The sequence below is a fragment of the Aquarana catesbeiana genome, linkage group LG03, assembly GCF_042186555.1.
Source record: "Aquarana catesbeiana isolate 2022-GZ linkage group LG03, ASM4218655v1, whole genome shotgun sequence".
NCBI lineage: Eukaryota > Metazoa > Chordata > Amphibia > Anura > Ranidae > Aquarana > Aquarana catesbeiana.
In genome coordinates, this window is record NC_133326.1 from 547386658 (window position 1) to 547403046 (window position 16389).

General features: G+C 46.7%; 1 protein-coding gene across 1 annotated transcript in view; it reads right to left on the minus strand.

Annotated features, from left to right (window-relative positions):
* Positions 1-7473, minus strand: part of BCL2L13 (BCL2 like 13) — a 75941-nt gene extending 68468 nt beyond the window's left edge. Inside the window, exon 1 of the mRNA XM_073621562.1 lies at positions 7319-7473. The gene's annotated coding sequence lies outside the window, so the exon portion shown is untranslated. The remainder of the gene's footprint in view (positions 1-7318) is intronic.
* Positions 7474-16389: the final 8916 nt, after the last annotated feature.

The window sequence follows — 16389 nt, forward strand, 5'->3', positions numbered from 1 at the left end:
TGTGCTATAAAATGTATTCAAGGATGATACTAAATGTTTTATCTCTCTTCATTTTTTCGGTACTCTAAACCCTCGATGATTGCTCCAGAAGCACATTACCAATCTTCAGAAAAGAACGCATGGCTCGTAGTGGTGGACTGATAAGTACAGGATAAAGGAGGCGATCAGACTGATGTGGAATTGACTGGCAATAGTCTAACAACAGCTGTACTTTTTCCAGTCTGGCTACCTGTGATCTGCAATCGGTCCAGCCATGAGCTATTGTAATGCTAAAAATACAGCCATTACTCTCCAGCCACCAGTTCACCGTCAGAAATCCCAATTTAAACTGGGAGAATTCAAACCTGAACTCTGGGCTAAATGGAAAAACTTTCCATGAAAGAAAACACTACTATTATCAGGACACCAAACACATTACTTGGTTACTGTACAATGCAGACCCCGACAGTCAGGACTACAACTCCCATCAATCCTTCCTTTTATCCGGGAACATGGATTGTCAGGACAGTGGGGTTTATTTACTAAAGGCAAATCCACTGTGTACTACAATTGCACTTGGGAGGTGCAGTCGTTGTAGATCTGAAATGAGGGGAAGCTCTGCTGATTTCTATCATCCAATCATGTACAAGCAAAAATGCAGATTTTTATTTTCCTTGCATGTCCCCCTCAGATCTACAGCGACTGCACTCCCAAGTGGATTTGCCTTTAGTAAATAAACCCCATTGTCTACTCACCTCTGTTCCTCAGCATGCTAGAGGCCTGAATGGTATACAGATCTAAAGTACAGGGTTCTTCAGTTGAAAAGCAGAAATTAATTACATTTTGTTTATTCGGTGCATCATAACAACTGCCATGTTTATATTGCTGCTGATCTCCTTCAGCAATTTGCAGCCACTTCCTGTCTACATGGTGCTCCTTCCAGTATCAGCTGTACATCCTTGCTACCAACTTCCAATGTGTGTCTGCACAGCCACTTGTCTCCACCAGGGGCACTTGTGACAGGGCGACAACGCAGCAGCACAATTGGAAGACAGGTGTCACCCTAAAACAGGAAGTGCCTGAACTAAGGCATTCATGGAAGGATCACCAGGGATTAGTTTAATGAAAGCTACAGATGACTTTTGACATGAACCTGTAAGGGATTATATGAGATTTCAAGGATTGGATTTACACCTACTTTACTATCTCCCCACTCTCTAGGTCTGGCTCAGGCTGTGCAGACAGTGAAACGGCTCTGTCCATGTCCCCATGATTATTGGCCATTCTCTTGTCTAACAGAAGCTCTGTTTTTGCCAATTGCAATGTTGTAACAAGTCAAAGAAATAACATTTATATAAAAGCATAGTGTGTGTACACAGTATATATAAAGCACACACACTGAATCTGTATGAGAGCAGCAATTAGGGAGTGGATGAAGCATGACAAAGCAGTAATCTCCCTTTAATTAACCTTCGCTCCTTCTGACATTACAGGCCAGGCTGATAACACAGAGCAATGACTGCTCTGCACTACAACACATGGCAGATCACTGTGCAGGAGAGATATTTATTATCAGCTCAGGGACACCAGCAGACTGACAGCAATGTATATGGAGGGGGAGGGGACATGGCATGTACAGAATGACAGGAGATACAGACAGGTTTAAAAAGGGACTGTACACCTCAAAGTAATACTTCAGTGTCTGATGGATTCTGGAGGGTTTGATCCCCTACAAGTCTCTTATCTGCCAGATTCTATTGGCGAGATCTCGGCACAGCTGCTGTGCCCATTGTGAGGGTTCCCACCATCTCTATGCCGAGTTCCCAGCTCTGCATACCTGCTGTGTACACTGAGGGGTTCCCACTATCCCTGCTGGATGAAATGGAGCCTAGGAGCACAGGGACACCATTAGAGAGGTGACTGGATCCACCATCAGGCCTTACTGAAAATGTGCTTTCCCTACAGTAGGGGGCAGATTTTACATTGAAACGGGTTATGGCAGGAGAGATGGGCGTAGACAGAGGACCATTGCCCTGAACCTCCACCCAAGGGCAAGGCTGGGGGTAGATCACTACTGGAGATCAAAGTGTCCCTCCTGTAGGGCAGCCTTTGTTAGAGGGGGTAGGATGACACTGTTCCCTCAATCTTTCCACTAGGGGGCAGACACTACCAGAGTACTATAGATCCGGTCAGTTTTATTATATGGGAAGAGGGGTAAGTGGTTTGTACCTCCATTAGGGGGCAGACACTACCAGAGTACTATATCTCTTCGGAGAAGCCTACCCTGCCTCCACCTAACAACTGTTCTTTTATTTACTTCATCAGCTCATCCCCCACAGTTATTACTCTTTCATATCACTTGACCCTCCTAGATTGTAAGCTCTAACGAGCAGGGCTCTCTGATTCCTCCTGTATTAAATTGTATGGTTTTCCCTACTGTTGTAAAGCGCTGCACAAACTGCCGGCACTATATAAATTCTGTATAATAATAATAGGTCCGGTAAGTTTTATTATGTGGGGAAAGGGGTAAGTGGTTTGTACCTCCACTAGGGGGCAGACACTACCAGAGTACTATAGGTCTGGTCAGTTTTATTATATGGGAAGAGGGGTAAGTGGATTGTACCTCCACTAGGGGGCAGATGTTGGGTGGTAGCAGTATATTGGGTTACATATTCTGGTTCTTTCCACAGGGGAATAAACAGGACAGGAAGAAAACAAATGGCACAGAACCTCTAGTAGCAGGTAAGTGTACACATTATTTCATATGGATGGAACAGATATGGGGTAGGTAGTCCCCTGTAAAGGAGTAGTGAGTACCGGGGAAGGAGGGGTTAGGTTGCCCCCCTTTTTATTTTGAGAAGTGAAAAAAAGGTTAGTATTTGGAGGTGGATAGGTAGGTATAGGAGTAGTAAGCACACTGGAGGGGTTTGGTAGTCCCATGTATAGGAGAGGTGAGGATTAGGTAGTCCATCATGTAGGAGAGGTGAGGGTTAGGTGGTCCATCATGTAGGAGAGGTGAGGGTTAGGTGGTCCATCATGTAGGAGAGGTGAGGGTTAGGTGGTCCATCATGTAGGAGAGGTGAGGGTTAGGTGGTCCATCATGTAGGAGAGGTGAGGGTTAGGTGGTCCATCATGTAGGAGAGGTGAGGGTTAGGTGGTCCATCATGTAGGAGAGGTGAGGGTTAGGTGGTCCATCATGTAGGAGAGGTGAGAGTTAGGTGGTCCATCATGTAGGAGAGGTGAGGGTTAGGTGGTCCATCATGTAGGAGAGGTGAGGGTTAGGTGGTCCATCATGTAGGAGAGGTGAGGGTTAGGTGGTCCATCATGTAGGAGAGGTGAGGGTTAGGTGGTCCATCATGTAGGAGAGGTGAGGGTTAGGTGGTCCGTCATGTAGGAGAGGTGAGGGTTAGGTGGTCCGTCATGTAGGAGAGGTGAGGGTTAGGTGGTCCGTCATGTAGGAGAGGTGAGGGTTAGGTGGTCCGTCATGTAGGAGAGGTGAGGGTTAGGTGGTCCGTCATGTAGGAGAGGTGAGGGTTAGGTGGTCCGTCATGTAGGAGAGGTGAGGGTTAGGTGGTCCGTCATGTAGGAGAGGTGAGGGTTAGGTGGTCCGTCATGTAGGAGAGGTGAGGGTTAGGTGGTCCGTCATGTAGGAGAGGTGAGGGTTAGGTGGTCCGTCATGTAGGAGAGGTGAGGGTTAGGTGGTCCGTCATGTAGGAGAGGTGAGGGTTAGGTGGTCCGTCATGTAGGAGAGGTGAGGGTTAGGTGGTCCGTCATGTAGGAGAGGTGAGGGTTAGGTGGTCCGTCATGTAGGAGAGGTGAGGGTTAGGTGGTCCGTCATGTAGGAGAGGTGAGGGTTAGGTGGTCCGTCATGTAGGAGAGGTGAGGGTTAGGTGGTCCGTCATGTAGGAGAGGTGAGGGTTAGGTGGTCCGTCATGTAGGAGAGGTGAGGGTTAGGTGGTCCGTCATGTAGGAGAGGTGAGGGTTAGGTGGTCCGTCATGTAGGAGAGGTGAGGGTTAGGTGGTCCGTCATGTAGGAGAGGTGAGGGTTAGGTGGTCCGTCATGTAGGAGAGGTGAGGGTTAGGTGGTCCGTCATGTAGGAGAGGTGAGGGTTAGGTGGTCCGTCATGTAGGAGAGGTGAGGGTTAGGTGGTCCATCATGTAGGAGAGGTGAGGGTTAGGTGGTCCATCATGTAGGAGAGGTGAGAGTTAGGTGGTCCATCATGTAGGAGAGGTGAGGGTTAGGTGGTCCGTCATGTAGGAGAGGTGAGGGTTAGGTGGTCCGTCATGTAGGAGAGGTGAGGGTTAGGTGGTCCGTCATGTAGGAGAGGTGAGGGTTAGGTGGTCCGTCATGTAGGAGAGGTGAGGGTTAGGTGGTCCGTCATGTAGGAGAGGTGAGGGTTAGGTGGTCCGTCATGTAGGAGAGGTGAGGGTTAGGTGGTCCGTCATGTAGGAGAGGTGAGGGTTAGGTGGTCCGTCATGTAGGAGAGGTGAGGGTTAGGTGGTCCGTCATGTAGGAGAGGTGAGGGTTAGGTGGTCCGTCATGTAGGAGAGGTGAGGGTTAGGTGGTCCGTCATGTAGGAGAGGTGAGGGTTAGGTGGTCCGTCATGTAGGAGAGGTGAGGGTTAGGTGGTCCGTCATGTAGGAGAGGTGAGGGTTAGGTGGTCCGTCATGTAGGAGAGGTGAGGGTTAGGTGGTCCGTCATGTAGGAGAGGTGAGGGTTAGGTGGTCCGTCATGTAGGAGAGGTGAGGGTTAGGTGGTCCGTCATGTAGGAGAGGTGAGGGTTAGGTGGTCCCTCATGTAGGAGAGGTGAGGGTTAGGTGGTCCCTCATGTAGGAGAGGTGAGGGTTAGGTGGTCCGTCATGTAGGAGAGGTGAGGGTTAGGTGGTCCGTCATGTAGGAGAGGTGAGGGTTAGGTGGTCCGTCATGTAGGAGAGGTGAGGGTTAGGTGGTCCGTCATGTAGGAGAGGTGAGGGTTAGGTGGTCCGTCATGTAGGAGAGGTGAGGGTTAGGTGGTCCATCATGTAGGAGAGGTGAGGGTTAGGAGGTCCATCATGTAGGAGAGGTGAGGGTTAGGAGGTCCATCATGTAGGAGAGGTGAGGGTTAGGAGGTCCTTTATGTAGGAGAGGTGAGGGTTAGGAGGTCCTTTATGTAGGAGAGGTGAGGGTTAGGAGGTCCATTATGTAGGAGAGGTGAGGGTTAGGTGGTCCCATGTATAGGAGAGGTGAGGGTTAGGAGGTCCATTATCTGGTCTAAAATGTCCCTAGTATGTATGAATGTGAGTTAGGGACCTTAGATTGTAAGCTCCTTGAGGGTAGGGACTGATGTGAATGTACAATGAAAATGTAAAGCACTGCGTAAATTGACAGCGCTATAGAAGTACCTGAAATAAAAATAATTGTAGGAGAGGTGAGGGTTAGGAGGTCCATCATGTAGGAGAGGTGAGGGTTAGGAGGTCCATCATGTAGGAGAGGTGAGGGTTACCGCCGGTTCACACAGGGGCAACACGACTCTGGCCGCGACTTTGCGAGGCGACCTGGACGCGACCCGAGGGCGACACCACAGCGCGACTTGGGGCGACTTGGGGCGACTTACAAGGCGACTTCAAGTCGCCTCCAGGACAGGCGACTTTCCAGTGGCCAATCAAACTACAATCCGCTCTGGGGGAGGGAGGGGTTTGCTTGAAAAAAACATCTTCTCTTCCTGTGAAGTCGCTTCAGTATAGATCACGATCCGACTTGTAGGCGACTTACATTGAAAGCAATGGGTACAAGTCGCCTACAAGTCGCCTTGAAGTAGTACAGGGACCTTTTCTGAAGTCAGAGCGACTTCAGTAGCGTACATATAGACGGCTCTCATTCACTTACATGGACTTTCAGATGTCAAGCGACTTGGGGCGACTTGAGGTCTGACAAGTCGGATCCCAAGTCGCGGTAGTGTGAACCGGCGCTCAGGTGGTCCATCATGTAGGAGAGGTGAGGGTTAGGAGGTCCATTATGTAGGAGAGGTGAGGGTTAGGAGGTCCATTATGTAGGAGAGGTGAGGGTTAGGAGGTCCATTATGTAGGAGAGGTGAGGGTTAGGAGGTCCATTATGTAGGAGAGGTGAGGGTTAGGAGGTCCATTATGTAGGAGAGGTGAGGGTTAGGAGGTCCATCATGTAGGAGAGGTGAGGGTTAGGAGGTCCATCATGTAGGAGAGGTGAGGGTTAGGAGGTCCATCATGTAGGAGAGGTGAGGGTTAGGAGGTCCATCATGTAGGAGAGGTGAGGGTTAGGAGGTCCATCATGTAGGAGAGGTGAGGGTTAGGAGGTCCATCATGTAGGAGAGGTGAGGGTTAGGAGGTCCATCATGTAGGAGAGGTGAGGGTTAGGAGGTCCATCATGTAGGAGAGGTGAGGGTTAGGAGGTCCATCATGTAGGAGAGGTGAGGGTTAGGAGGTCCATCATGTAGGAGAGGTGAGGGTTAGGAGGTCCATCATGTAGGAGAGGTGAGGGTTAGGAGGTCCATCATGTAGGAGAGGTGAGGGTTAGGAGGTCCATCATGTAGGAGAGGTGAGGGTTAGGAGGTCCATCATGTAGGAGAGGTGAGGGTTAGGAGGTCCATCATGTAGGAGAGGTGAGGGTTAGGTGGTCCATCATGTAGGAGAGGTGAGGGTTAGGTGGTCCATCATGTAGGAGAGGTGAGGGTTAGGAGGTCCATTATGTAGGAGAGGTGAGGGTTAGGAGGTCCATTATGTAGGAGAGGTGAGGGTTAGGAGGTCCATTATGTAGGAGAGGTGAGGGTTAGGAGGTCCATTATGTAGGAGAGGTGAGGGTTAGGAGGTCCCATGTATAGGAGAGGTGAGGGTTAGGTGGTCCCATGTATAGGAGAGGTAAGAGTTAGGTAGTCCATTATGTAGAAGAGGCGAGTACTCTGGGGGTGGAGGGGTAGGTGCTCCCAGTCCCCTGAACAAGGAGAGTACTCTGGTTGGGGTGGGTCAAGTACAGGAGAATTGAGTACCCTGGGGGTGAGGAGGTGGGTAGCTAATCATCTCTATAGGACAGATTATTGCTCTTGCAGGGATAAAGATAGGTGGTCATTGCTATACAAGAGGTAAGTGCTCTCTGGGGAAGGAGGAATTGGACTCCTTGCAATGTCCTTTGCCTCCTCTAGGGGGCAGATTTTACAGGGTGCAGCAATATGTTAATGAGGTGGGTGTGTCCTCCCCGGGGCAGTTGTTCTACAGAGGGACAGATGTCACTTTGGAAGCGGGGTGACAGAATACAGACGGCTCTCTTGGAGGAATACCATACCCCATTTCCTCCACCCAGGGACAGACCCCGGGCCCCCGCCCCGCTCACCTGTGGCCGCAGCTCGGGCTGAGCGGTCCCTCCTGTCCCGGCTCCGCTCTACACAGGAGCCGCAGCCATGATGGGGGGCGGAGCTATCAGCGGCGACGTGCGAGGGCGACCGCTGGAGCTCAAAAACCACGCCCATTACCGCCGGAGGGTTAAGGAGCAGGCCAATCAGACAAGGCATCACACGACATAGGCGGTGCCAATGGAGGGCAAGATCAAAAACGTGTGAGCGGAGCCTGAGGTCAGAACGAGGCTTGGAAAGCAAAGCTGACCGCTGTGGGTTGGTCTGTTTTGCAGTAGGCGGGGTCCTACCGGTTGACGGGGCGTGTCCTGTTAAAGGGACACAACGTCCTCTGACACTGAGTCACCTTTGAATGAACTACTGTGTATAGAGAATTTATACCATTATACAGAATATCCCTCGTTTTATAGAGAATATTTAATATTTGACAGTAGATCTCCCTGTGTACAGTATAGATAATATATATCATTATACAGAATATCTACCTGTTATAGAGAATATACAATAGATATAAAAAGTCTACACACCCCTGTTAAAATCTCAGGTTTCTGTGATGTAAAAAATTAGACAATGATAAATCAATTCAGAACTTTTTCCACCTTTAATGTGGCCAATAAACTGTACAACTCAGTTGAAAACAAACAGAAATCTTTTGAGGGGGGGAGTAAAAATAAAAAATAAAATAATGTGGTTGCATAAGTGTGCACACCCTCTTATAACTGGGGATGTAGCCGTGTTCAGAATTAAGCAATCACATTCAAACGCATGTAAAATAGGAGTCAGTTCACACTTGCCATCATTTAAAGTGCCTCTGATTAACCCCAAATAAAGTTCAGCTGTTCTATTAGGTCTTTCCTGACATTTTCTTAGTCGCATCCCACAGCAAAAGCCATGGTCCGCGCAGAGAGCTTCCAAAGCATCAGAGGAATCTCATTGTTAAAAGGTATCAGTCAGGAGAAGGGTACATAAGAATTACCAAGGCATTAGATATACAATGGAACACAGTGAAGACAGTCATCATCAAGTGGAGAAAATATGGCACAACAGTGACATTACCAAGAACTGGACGTCCCTCCAAAATTGATGAAAAAGACGAGAAGAAAACTGGTCATGGAGACTGCCAAGAGGCCTACAGCAACATTGAAAGGGCTGCAGGAATATCTGGGAAGTACTGGCTGTGTGGTAAATGTGACAACAATCTACCGTATTCTTCATATGTCTGGGCTATGGGGTAGAGTGGCAAGATGGAAGCCTTTTCTTATGAAGAAAAACATCCAAGCCCAGCTAAATTTTGGAAAAACACATCTAAAGTCTCCCAAAAGCATGTGGGAAAATGTGTTATGGTCTGATGAAACCAAGGGTGAACTTTTTGGCCATAATTCCAAAAGATATGTTTGGCGCAAAAACAACACTGCATATCACCAAAAGAACACCATACCCACAGTGAAGCATGTTGGTGGCAGCATCATGTCAAGGTCAACCTTAGTCAAGGTAGAGGGAATTATGAACAGTTCCAAATACCAGTCAATATTGGCACAAAACCTTCAGGCTTCTGCTAGAAAGCTGAACATGAATAGGAACTTCACCTTTCAGCATGACAATGACCCAAAGCATACATCCAAATCAACAAAGGAATATCTTCACCAGAAGAAGATTAAGGTTTTGGAATGGCCCAGCCAGAGCCCAGACCTGAATATGATTGAAAATCTGTGGGGTGATCTGAAGAGGGCTGTGCACAGGAGATGCCTTCGCAATCTGACAGATTTTGAGTGTTTTTGCAAAGAAGAGTGGGCAAATATTGCCAAGTCAAGATGTGCAATACTGACAGACTCATACCCAAAAAGACTGAGTGCTGTAATAAAATCAAAAGGTGCTTCAACAAAGTATTCGTTTAAGGGTGTGCACACATATGCAACCATATTATTTTAGTTTTTTTTATTTTTACTTCCCTCCACCTAAAAGATTTCAGTTTGTTTTTGAACTGAGTTGTACAGTTTATAGGTCACATTAAAGGAAATGTTTTTTCTTCATCTTATTTTTTTTTTTTCATTAAAGAAACCTGACATTTTAACAGGGGTGTGTAAACTTTTATATGAACTGTATATCTTTATAAGAAGATCTCCCAGTGTATAGAGAATATCCATCATTATATAGAATATCTTCCTCTGTATAAATATATATCATTATACAAAATATCTCCCTCTTTATGGCAAATATCCATCATTATACAGAATATTTCACTGTGTATAGAGATTATTCATCATCATTATACAGTAGATCTCCCTCTGTATACAGAATGTATATTAGTATACAGAATTTCTACTGAGTCCCTCTTTGTAGAGAATATCCATCATTATACAGCAAATCTCTCTGTGTATATAGAATATACAGTATATAATTTTACAAAATATCTTCCAAGTTCCTATTTATAGAGAATATCCATCATTATACAGAATATCTCCCTTTCTATAGAGAACATCATTATATACAATATCTCCCTGTGTATAGATAATATATATCATTATACAGAAAATCTCTCTATGTATAGAGGATAATATATTCATCACTATACAGAAGATCTCATTGTGTATAGAGAATATATATATTTATACAGAATATCTCCCTCTTTATAGCAAATATTCATCACTATACAGAATATCTTCCTCTTCATAGAGAATATACAGTTTTTCATTGTACAGAATTTCTCCCTGTTTATAGAGAATATATACCACTATACAGAATATCTTCCTGTTTATAGAGAATATATATCATTATACAGAAGATCTCCCTCTGTATAGAAAATATATCATTATATAGAATATCTCCCTGTGTATACAAAATGTTTATTATTATACCAAAGATCTCCCTGTGTATAGGGAATATATAGAATATCTCCCTGTTTACATTGGAATATTGATCATTATAAAGAATAGCTCCCTGTGTGTAACCAATATAGGAAGCATATCATAATCTGGTAGATCTGATATTCTACGCAATGGCCAACAGAGGGAGCTCACATGACAGGCTGACAATGCTGCTTCTAATTGTGAATCAGTATGCTTAGGGTTGTCAGTCTGCAACAAGAAGTGCTGTTACTGGCAGGATCTCCAGGTGAGACACTTTACAACACAGTCACAAAACAATTTTTGTTGGAGAAAACTGTATACAGTGAGACAATGCCAGACATGCTGAAAAATGATTTTGGGCTTGCATATACTGTACAGGTTAATGTGAACGATACAGGAATTTCCAGGAGCACATAAACTGAGAAGCTCCTGTATTATATACAATGAAACTGCTGTATACAGAGATTACATATAGCATACCTCCCAACTTTTGAACTTCAGAATGAGGGACACTGGTGGAAGGAAAAGACCCACGGCGCAATAAGTGCATGGTGATAAAATGTGGGCGTGGTCAAACTATAAACAGTGGGAGGGGCTTATGGGATGTGGTTTAACAAAAAACAGGTGTCCTTGTACCTATAAAATATGCTTTGATTGCTTTGCCTAAGTCTAATTTAAAGAAGAACTTTATTAAAAGTCAGGGACTGCATAGCAACCAGCAACTGTTGAGACAATGAACATGGGTCCAGGGTGTGTAATGCAATGTGTCCAAGGATAAGGTGTATGTAACACACTAAGGGCTGTAGTCAGTACTGAGTTTAGGAGTACATGACACACAGAGAGCATGGTCCAGTGGTGCATAATGCACAGAATGCAAACATTTAAATGGGCCCTAAGGCATTTTATAGAGCCAACTCAATGCACCAAAATATCCAGAAAATAAGTCGGACTGAGAGCTGCTCAACCATTCACTGGAAGCTTTGTATTTTTTGAATGATGTCTTGATCTCCACCTCAGCCAATCAGAGAAAGCCTTGTATTCATTTATAAAATACAAAGCTTCCTATGAATGGTTGAACAGCTCTCAGTCTGACTTGATCTTGTTCTGAGATGGGAAATCTCCATCCCACTATCAGAAACACAGTGCTGTATACTGTATGTAGATGAAACAGTTTATAGAGCGTCAGCAGGCACATCTGTTATTAAAGTGCAAAGCTCATTTGGACCAATATGGTCCATAGAGAGAGAGAGAGAGAGAGAGAGAGAGAGAACATGAACGTGCAAATGCTTTACTATGTTTGTTTTTTTTTTTTTTTTGGAACCATACTTAGGTGGATGCAGCATTGGTCCTCTGCCAACTCTAACACTGAGAACTGAGTGATCAAAGACTGCTGATCGCTCTGTTCTCAGAGCTCTCTGCTCTGCCCCCCCCCCCCATGCTCACTGGAACGATGGGCTCTGGAGGGGGCGGGAGAGGCCGGCTCAAGCTCTCAGTGGCTCACTAAGAGGCTAGACCAGCTAATGGTCCAGGCTCCTGGGTGGATCCCTGGACCGGCTCTGTGACGTCAGCCAACAGCGGAAAACAGTCTGCTGATAACGGGTCACTGGAGTGCAGAATGAACTGCACTCCTATGATCCATAGGAGAAGTACAGTCAAGCAAGCTTTGGCTGTACTTCTCCTTTAGGGCTAGTTGCTTCAAAACATGGCTTCAGACATGCTTTGTTGAAGATCTCTGAACACTAGTCAAAGCTCCTGTCACTAAATAAAATGGTTAGCTTACAGTCCTGTTTACACCTTGCTTTTGCTTGGTGCTTCGATGAGGCTTTGATGAGGCTTTGGTGGAGCTTCGATGAGGCTTTGGTGGAGCTACGATGAGGCTTCGATGGGGCTTTGGTGGAGCTTCGATGGGGCTTCGATGAGGCTTCGGTGAAGCTTTGAATGGACTTCGATGGGGCTTTGGTGGGGCTTCAGACGAGCTTTGCCATAGACTTCTATGGAGGCTTTGAAGAGCTTGAAGCACAACTAAAGCTACATGGTTTTTGAAGCAAAGCTGAAGCAAAGCAAAGCAAAAGCAAGGTGTAAACAGGACTGTAAGCTAACCATTTTATTTAGTGACAGGAGCTTTGACTGGCGTTCAGAGAGCTTTAACAAAGCCCGCCGAAATCTTGTTTTGAAGCAAGTGTAAACTAGCTGTTAATGTATGTTGAAGCCTAAGCGAGTGTAAACAAGACCTTAAAGCGGAGTTCCACCCAAAAATTGCACTTCCACTTTTCTGAACCCCCCCCCCCCCTCCGGTGTCACATTTGGCACCTTTCAGGTGGGGGGGGGGGGGAGAGCAGATACCTGTCTAATCCAGGGATTTGCTCCCACTTCCGGGCATAGATAGCCACAGTATCCGCAAATATCTACGCCATGACCGGCGCCTCCTCCGTCCCCCCTGCTGTCTTCTGGGAGACACACAGGTCCCAGAAGACAGCAGGGACCAGTGGGATCGCGCAGCGCGACTCTCACATGCGCAGTAGGGAACCAGGCTGTGAAGCCGCAAGGCTTCATTCCTGATTCCTTTACTGAAGATGGCGGTGCCGAAAGCCGAGGGACAGATTGGCTTCGGGTGCCGACATTGCGGGCGTCCTGGACAGGTAAGTGTACATATTTTAAAAGTCAGCAACTGCAGTATTTGTAGCTGCTGACTTTAAAAAAAAATACAATTTGGCAGAACTCCGCTTTAATGTACAAGCCCCAACAAAAGCAGTTCTGTGCCTGGCTAAAAAAAATAGGATGTACCTGTACAGCTTGGATATCCCTGCATGTCCCAGAAGATGCACTGAGCAGCAGCTCCTGCATGACAGACTACATATCAGTAGCAGTGTCACGGCCGGTGTCTTGCCGAGAAAGTACCCCTTGTGGATAAGGACCACCCCTGTACTGCGCATGCGCTGCAATTGCGCAGTACAAACGACTACGGAGCCGCCGAAAGACTCCGAAGTTGAACAGCTGATCGTCAGCTCTACACAGCGCCTACGCACTGAATCCAGGTTCAAGCCCCACCATCCAAGTGGACATAGAGTTTGAATAAAACTATGACGAGCGAAGTGAGGCCGTGCCCGAAGCATGGCGAGCAAAGCGAGCCAGTGAGGGGCCCTGTTACAGGTGCTGTGTACAGCTGACTTTCAGCTGTTCAGCTTCGGCTATTTTCAGCGGCTCGTACTACGCAAGCGCTGCTCCTGCGCAGTACAGGGGAGTCCTTATCCGCCGGGGGGAACTTTCTCGGCAGAACATCGGCAAGAGAAGACCTTAAATAATCCACCGTGACCCGCCCTGTGCAAACTCCATGCTGTTTGGACCCCCCCTAACCCTCCACCCTTATGTACATCCCTGCAAACTCCAGGTCAGCGCTGCTCAGAATGGTGTGCCTCCTCTGGGAAATATCACAGGAGGAGGGGGCGGGTTCAGTGTGCTCCGCTCAGCTCTGTGTCAGATGCAGCCGGCGGAGAGAAATGTCGGTTGTTGTTGAAAGCTTTCCTTGTAGCGTGTGGGACCTGGACACACCACACAAGCCGCGGGCGGGTTGTGACTGGTCCTGCGCTAGTGCGCCCCTGCTAGGCGAGTCCCTGAAACCCAGTACCGAACTTGTTCCGGCACTGGGCTCCATTCTGGGACTCAACCCTGATTTGCCTGGACTCCGGGACATACATCAATGTCCGGGACGGTCCCGGCGAATCAGGGGTGGTTGGGAGGTATGCATATACACAGACAGAAATAAGATGGCAGTCAGATGATTATAAAGAACAATATAGAGGTGACTTGCTGGCATTGTACATAGGCATATACAGTATGTGGAGGTATGGATGTGTGGATGTAAGGAGGTATATAGATATATATGTATCAGGTGTGAGTGTATATAATACACGGTATATATAAGTGAAGAGAACTGATTATAGAGAAGATGTGTGTGAGAGAGGAGATCTATATTTTATTTATTTATTACAGGTACTTATTTAGCACCATCAATATCTAGAGCGCTTTACATATATATTTACATTCACATCAGTTCCTGCCCTTACCTGCCCTGAGCTTATAATCTAGGAGCCAATTAACCTACCAGCATGTCTTTGGAGTGTGGGAGGAAATGAGTACCCGGAGGAAACCCTCACAGGCTCAGGGAGAACATGCAGACTCCAGGCAGGTAGTGCTGTGGTTGGGATTTGAACTGATGACTCTAGTGCTGCCAGGAACTTAGCCAAATGTGAGAGTGTGGAAAGATTGAAGTATGGTATAAGGCCGGGTTCACACTGGTATGATGCGACAGTTGTACGACTGTGGATCCGACTTTGCCCTGCAACTTCATGCCCAACTTCCATCCGACTTCAATGAAGGGGATTCGACTTTGATCCCTACACATACCAGGCCCTTTGAGTCCGGGGCATGATGGGGCGGTGACATCACAAGGGGTGGAGTCTCCAGATGACCTCACAGAATGGCCACGCCCCATGGCTATATAAGTAATGGCACACGCCGCAGCTTACATTTACATCCGGAGCTAGCGTTGAGAGAAGATCGGAGAAAGAACTGGCAGAGGGAGAAGACAGCAGAGAGACAAAGAACCCGAAGAAGAACTGGCAGAGGAAGAAGACATCAGCGCAGCAAGAAGAACCACAGAATGAAGACGCTGGAGCTGCTTTAATAATGGACTTTGTCAAAAGTGCTGGTTTTATTTATTTGACACTTTTTTAGGTGAATGGGTAGGGGTACACTGTACCCCATACTCATTCACATAGGGTGGGGGGTGGGAATCTGGGGGCCGCCTTGTTAAAGGGGGCTTCCAGATTTCAATAAGCCCCCCTCCCGCAGACCCTGACAACCACCACCCAGGTTTGTCAGAAAGAGGCCCTTTCCCCCATCAACTTGAGGGCATGTGGCCTGGTATGGTCCAGGAGGGGTAAGGGGGTGCTCGCTCGTCCGTCCCCCCCCCACCAAAGGGCCTGGTATGGAATTGGGGGGGAAGACCCTACTTTGTTTTTTTAATTTTATTCTGGTGTGGGGTTCCCCTCCAAGATCCTCAGAGCACAAGTCGCATGCCAAAGATAATATCAGTTAAGATGATGATCTGAATTTGATTGGACTTCAATGATATTCAATGGGCTGAAGTAGGATCAAAGTCAGACCAAAGTAGTGCAGGGAGCATTTTCAAAGTCGTGTAGGACCAGTTAAGACAGCTCTCATAGGGAACCATTGCTTTATACACGTCATGCTTTTGTCTCCTCCAGCCTGGACTACAATAACGCACTTCTCATTGGGATTCCTAGAAAGAGTCTGCAGAGGCTTCAGTACATCCAAAACTCTGCAGCAAGGATCCTGATGAGAGTGCGGAAACATGAGCACATTACCCCCATTCTTCACTCACTCCACTGGCTTCCTGTCTCTACCAGGATTGAGTACAAGGTTTCCCTCCTCACACACCAATGTATCCATGGACATGCCCCCACCCCTACCTCAAAGAACTTTTCAAACCACAAAACACAACACGTCCCCTCCGCTCCATTCACTCAAACCTTCTTCATATACCCATAACTAGACTCAGGACAATGGGAGACAGGGCCTTTTGTGCAGCTGCCCCGCACCTGTGGAATGTTTGTTTCATCGTATAAACTGCTCATTTTTCTTTTTTGTTTTTAACCTGTAGCACTTTGAGATGCTTTGATGAGAAGGGCACTATAAAAAATGTATTTATTATTATTATGTGCTCCCCTTTTCGGAGCATTTGTCGTAAAAGTGTGAAGCCGGCCTAAATGTGTATGGAAGTATAAAAGGAAAAAACATATTCCTGTGTCTATATTTTATACAATAAAAATGATATAGACATTTAGTTTGTACTTCTTCAGTACAGGTTTCCTTTATATAGAGGTAGGTATGTGGGTAGTATACAGAGGTATATGGGAGTTTATAGATGTAAGTGGGATGGTATACAGAGGTAGAATTGGGTGGCAGTGGTAGGAGGGGGTATATACAGGGAGGTGTTGGTATACAGAGGTAGGAGGGGGTGTATAAACAGGAAGATTTTGGTATAAAGAGGTAGGGGGTGTATATACAGGGAGATGTTGGTATACAGAGGTATGACGGTGTATATACAGGGATATGTTGGTATACAGAGGTAGGAGGGGGATTATACAGGGAGGTGTTGGTATACAGAGTTAGGAGTTGGTATA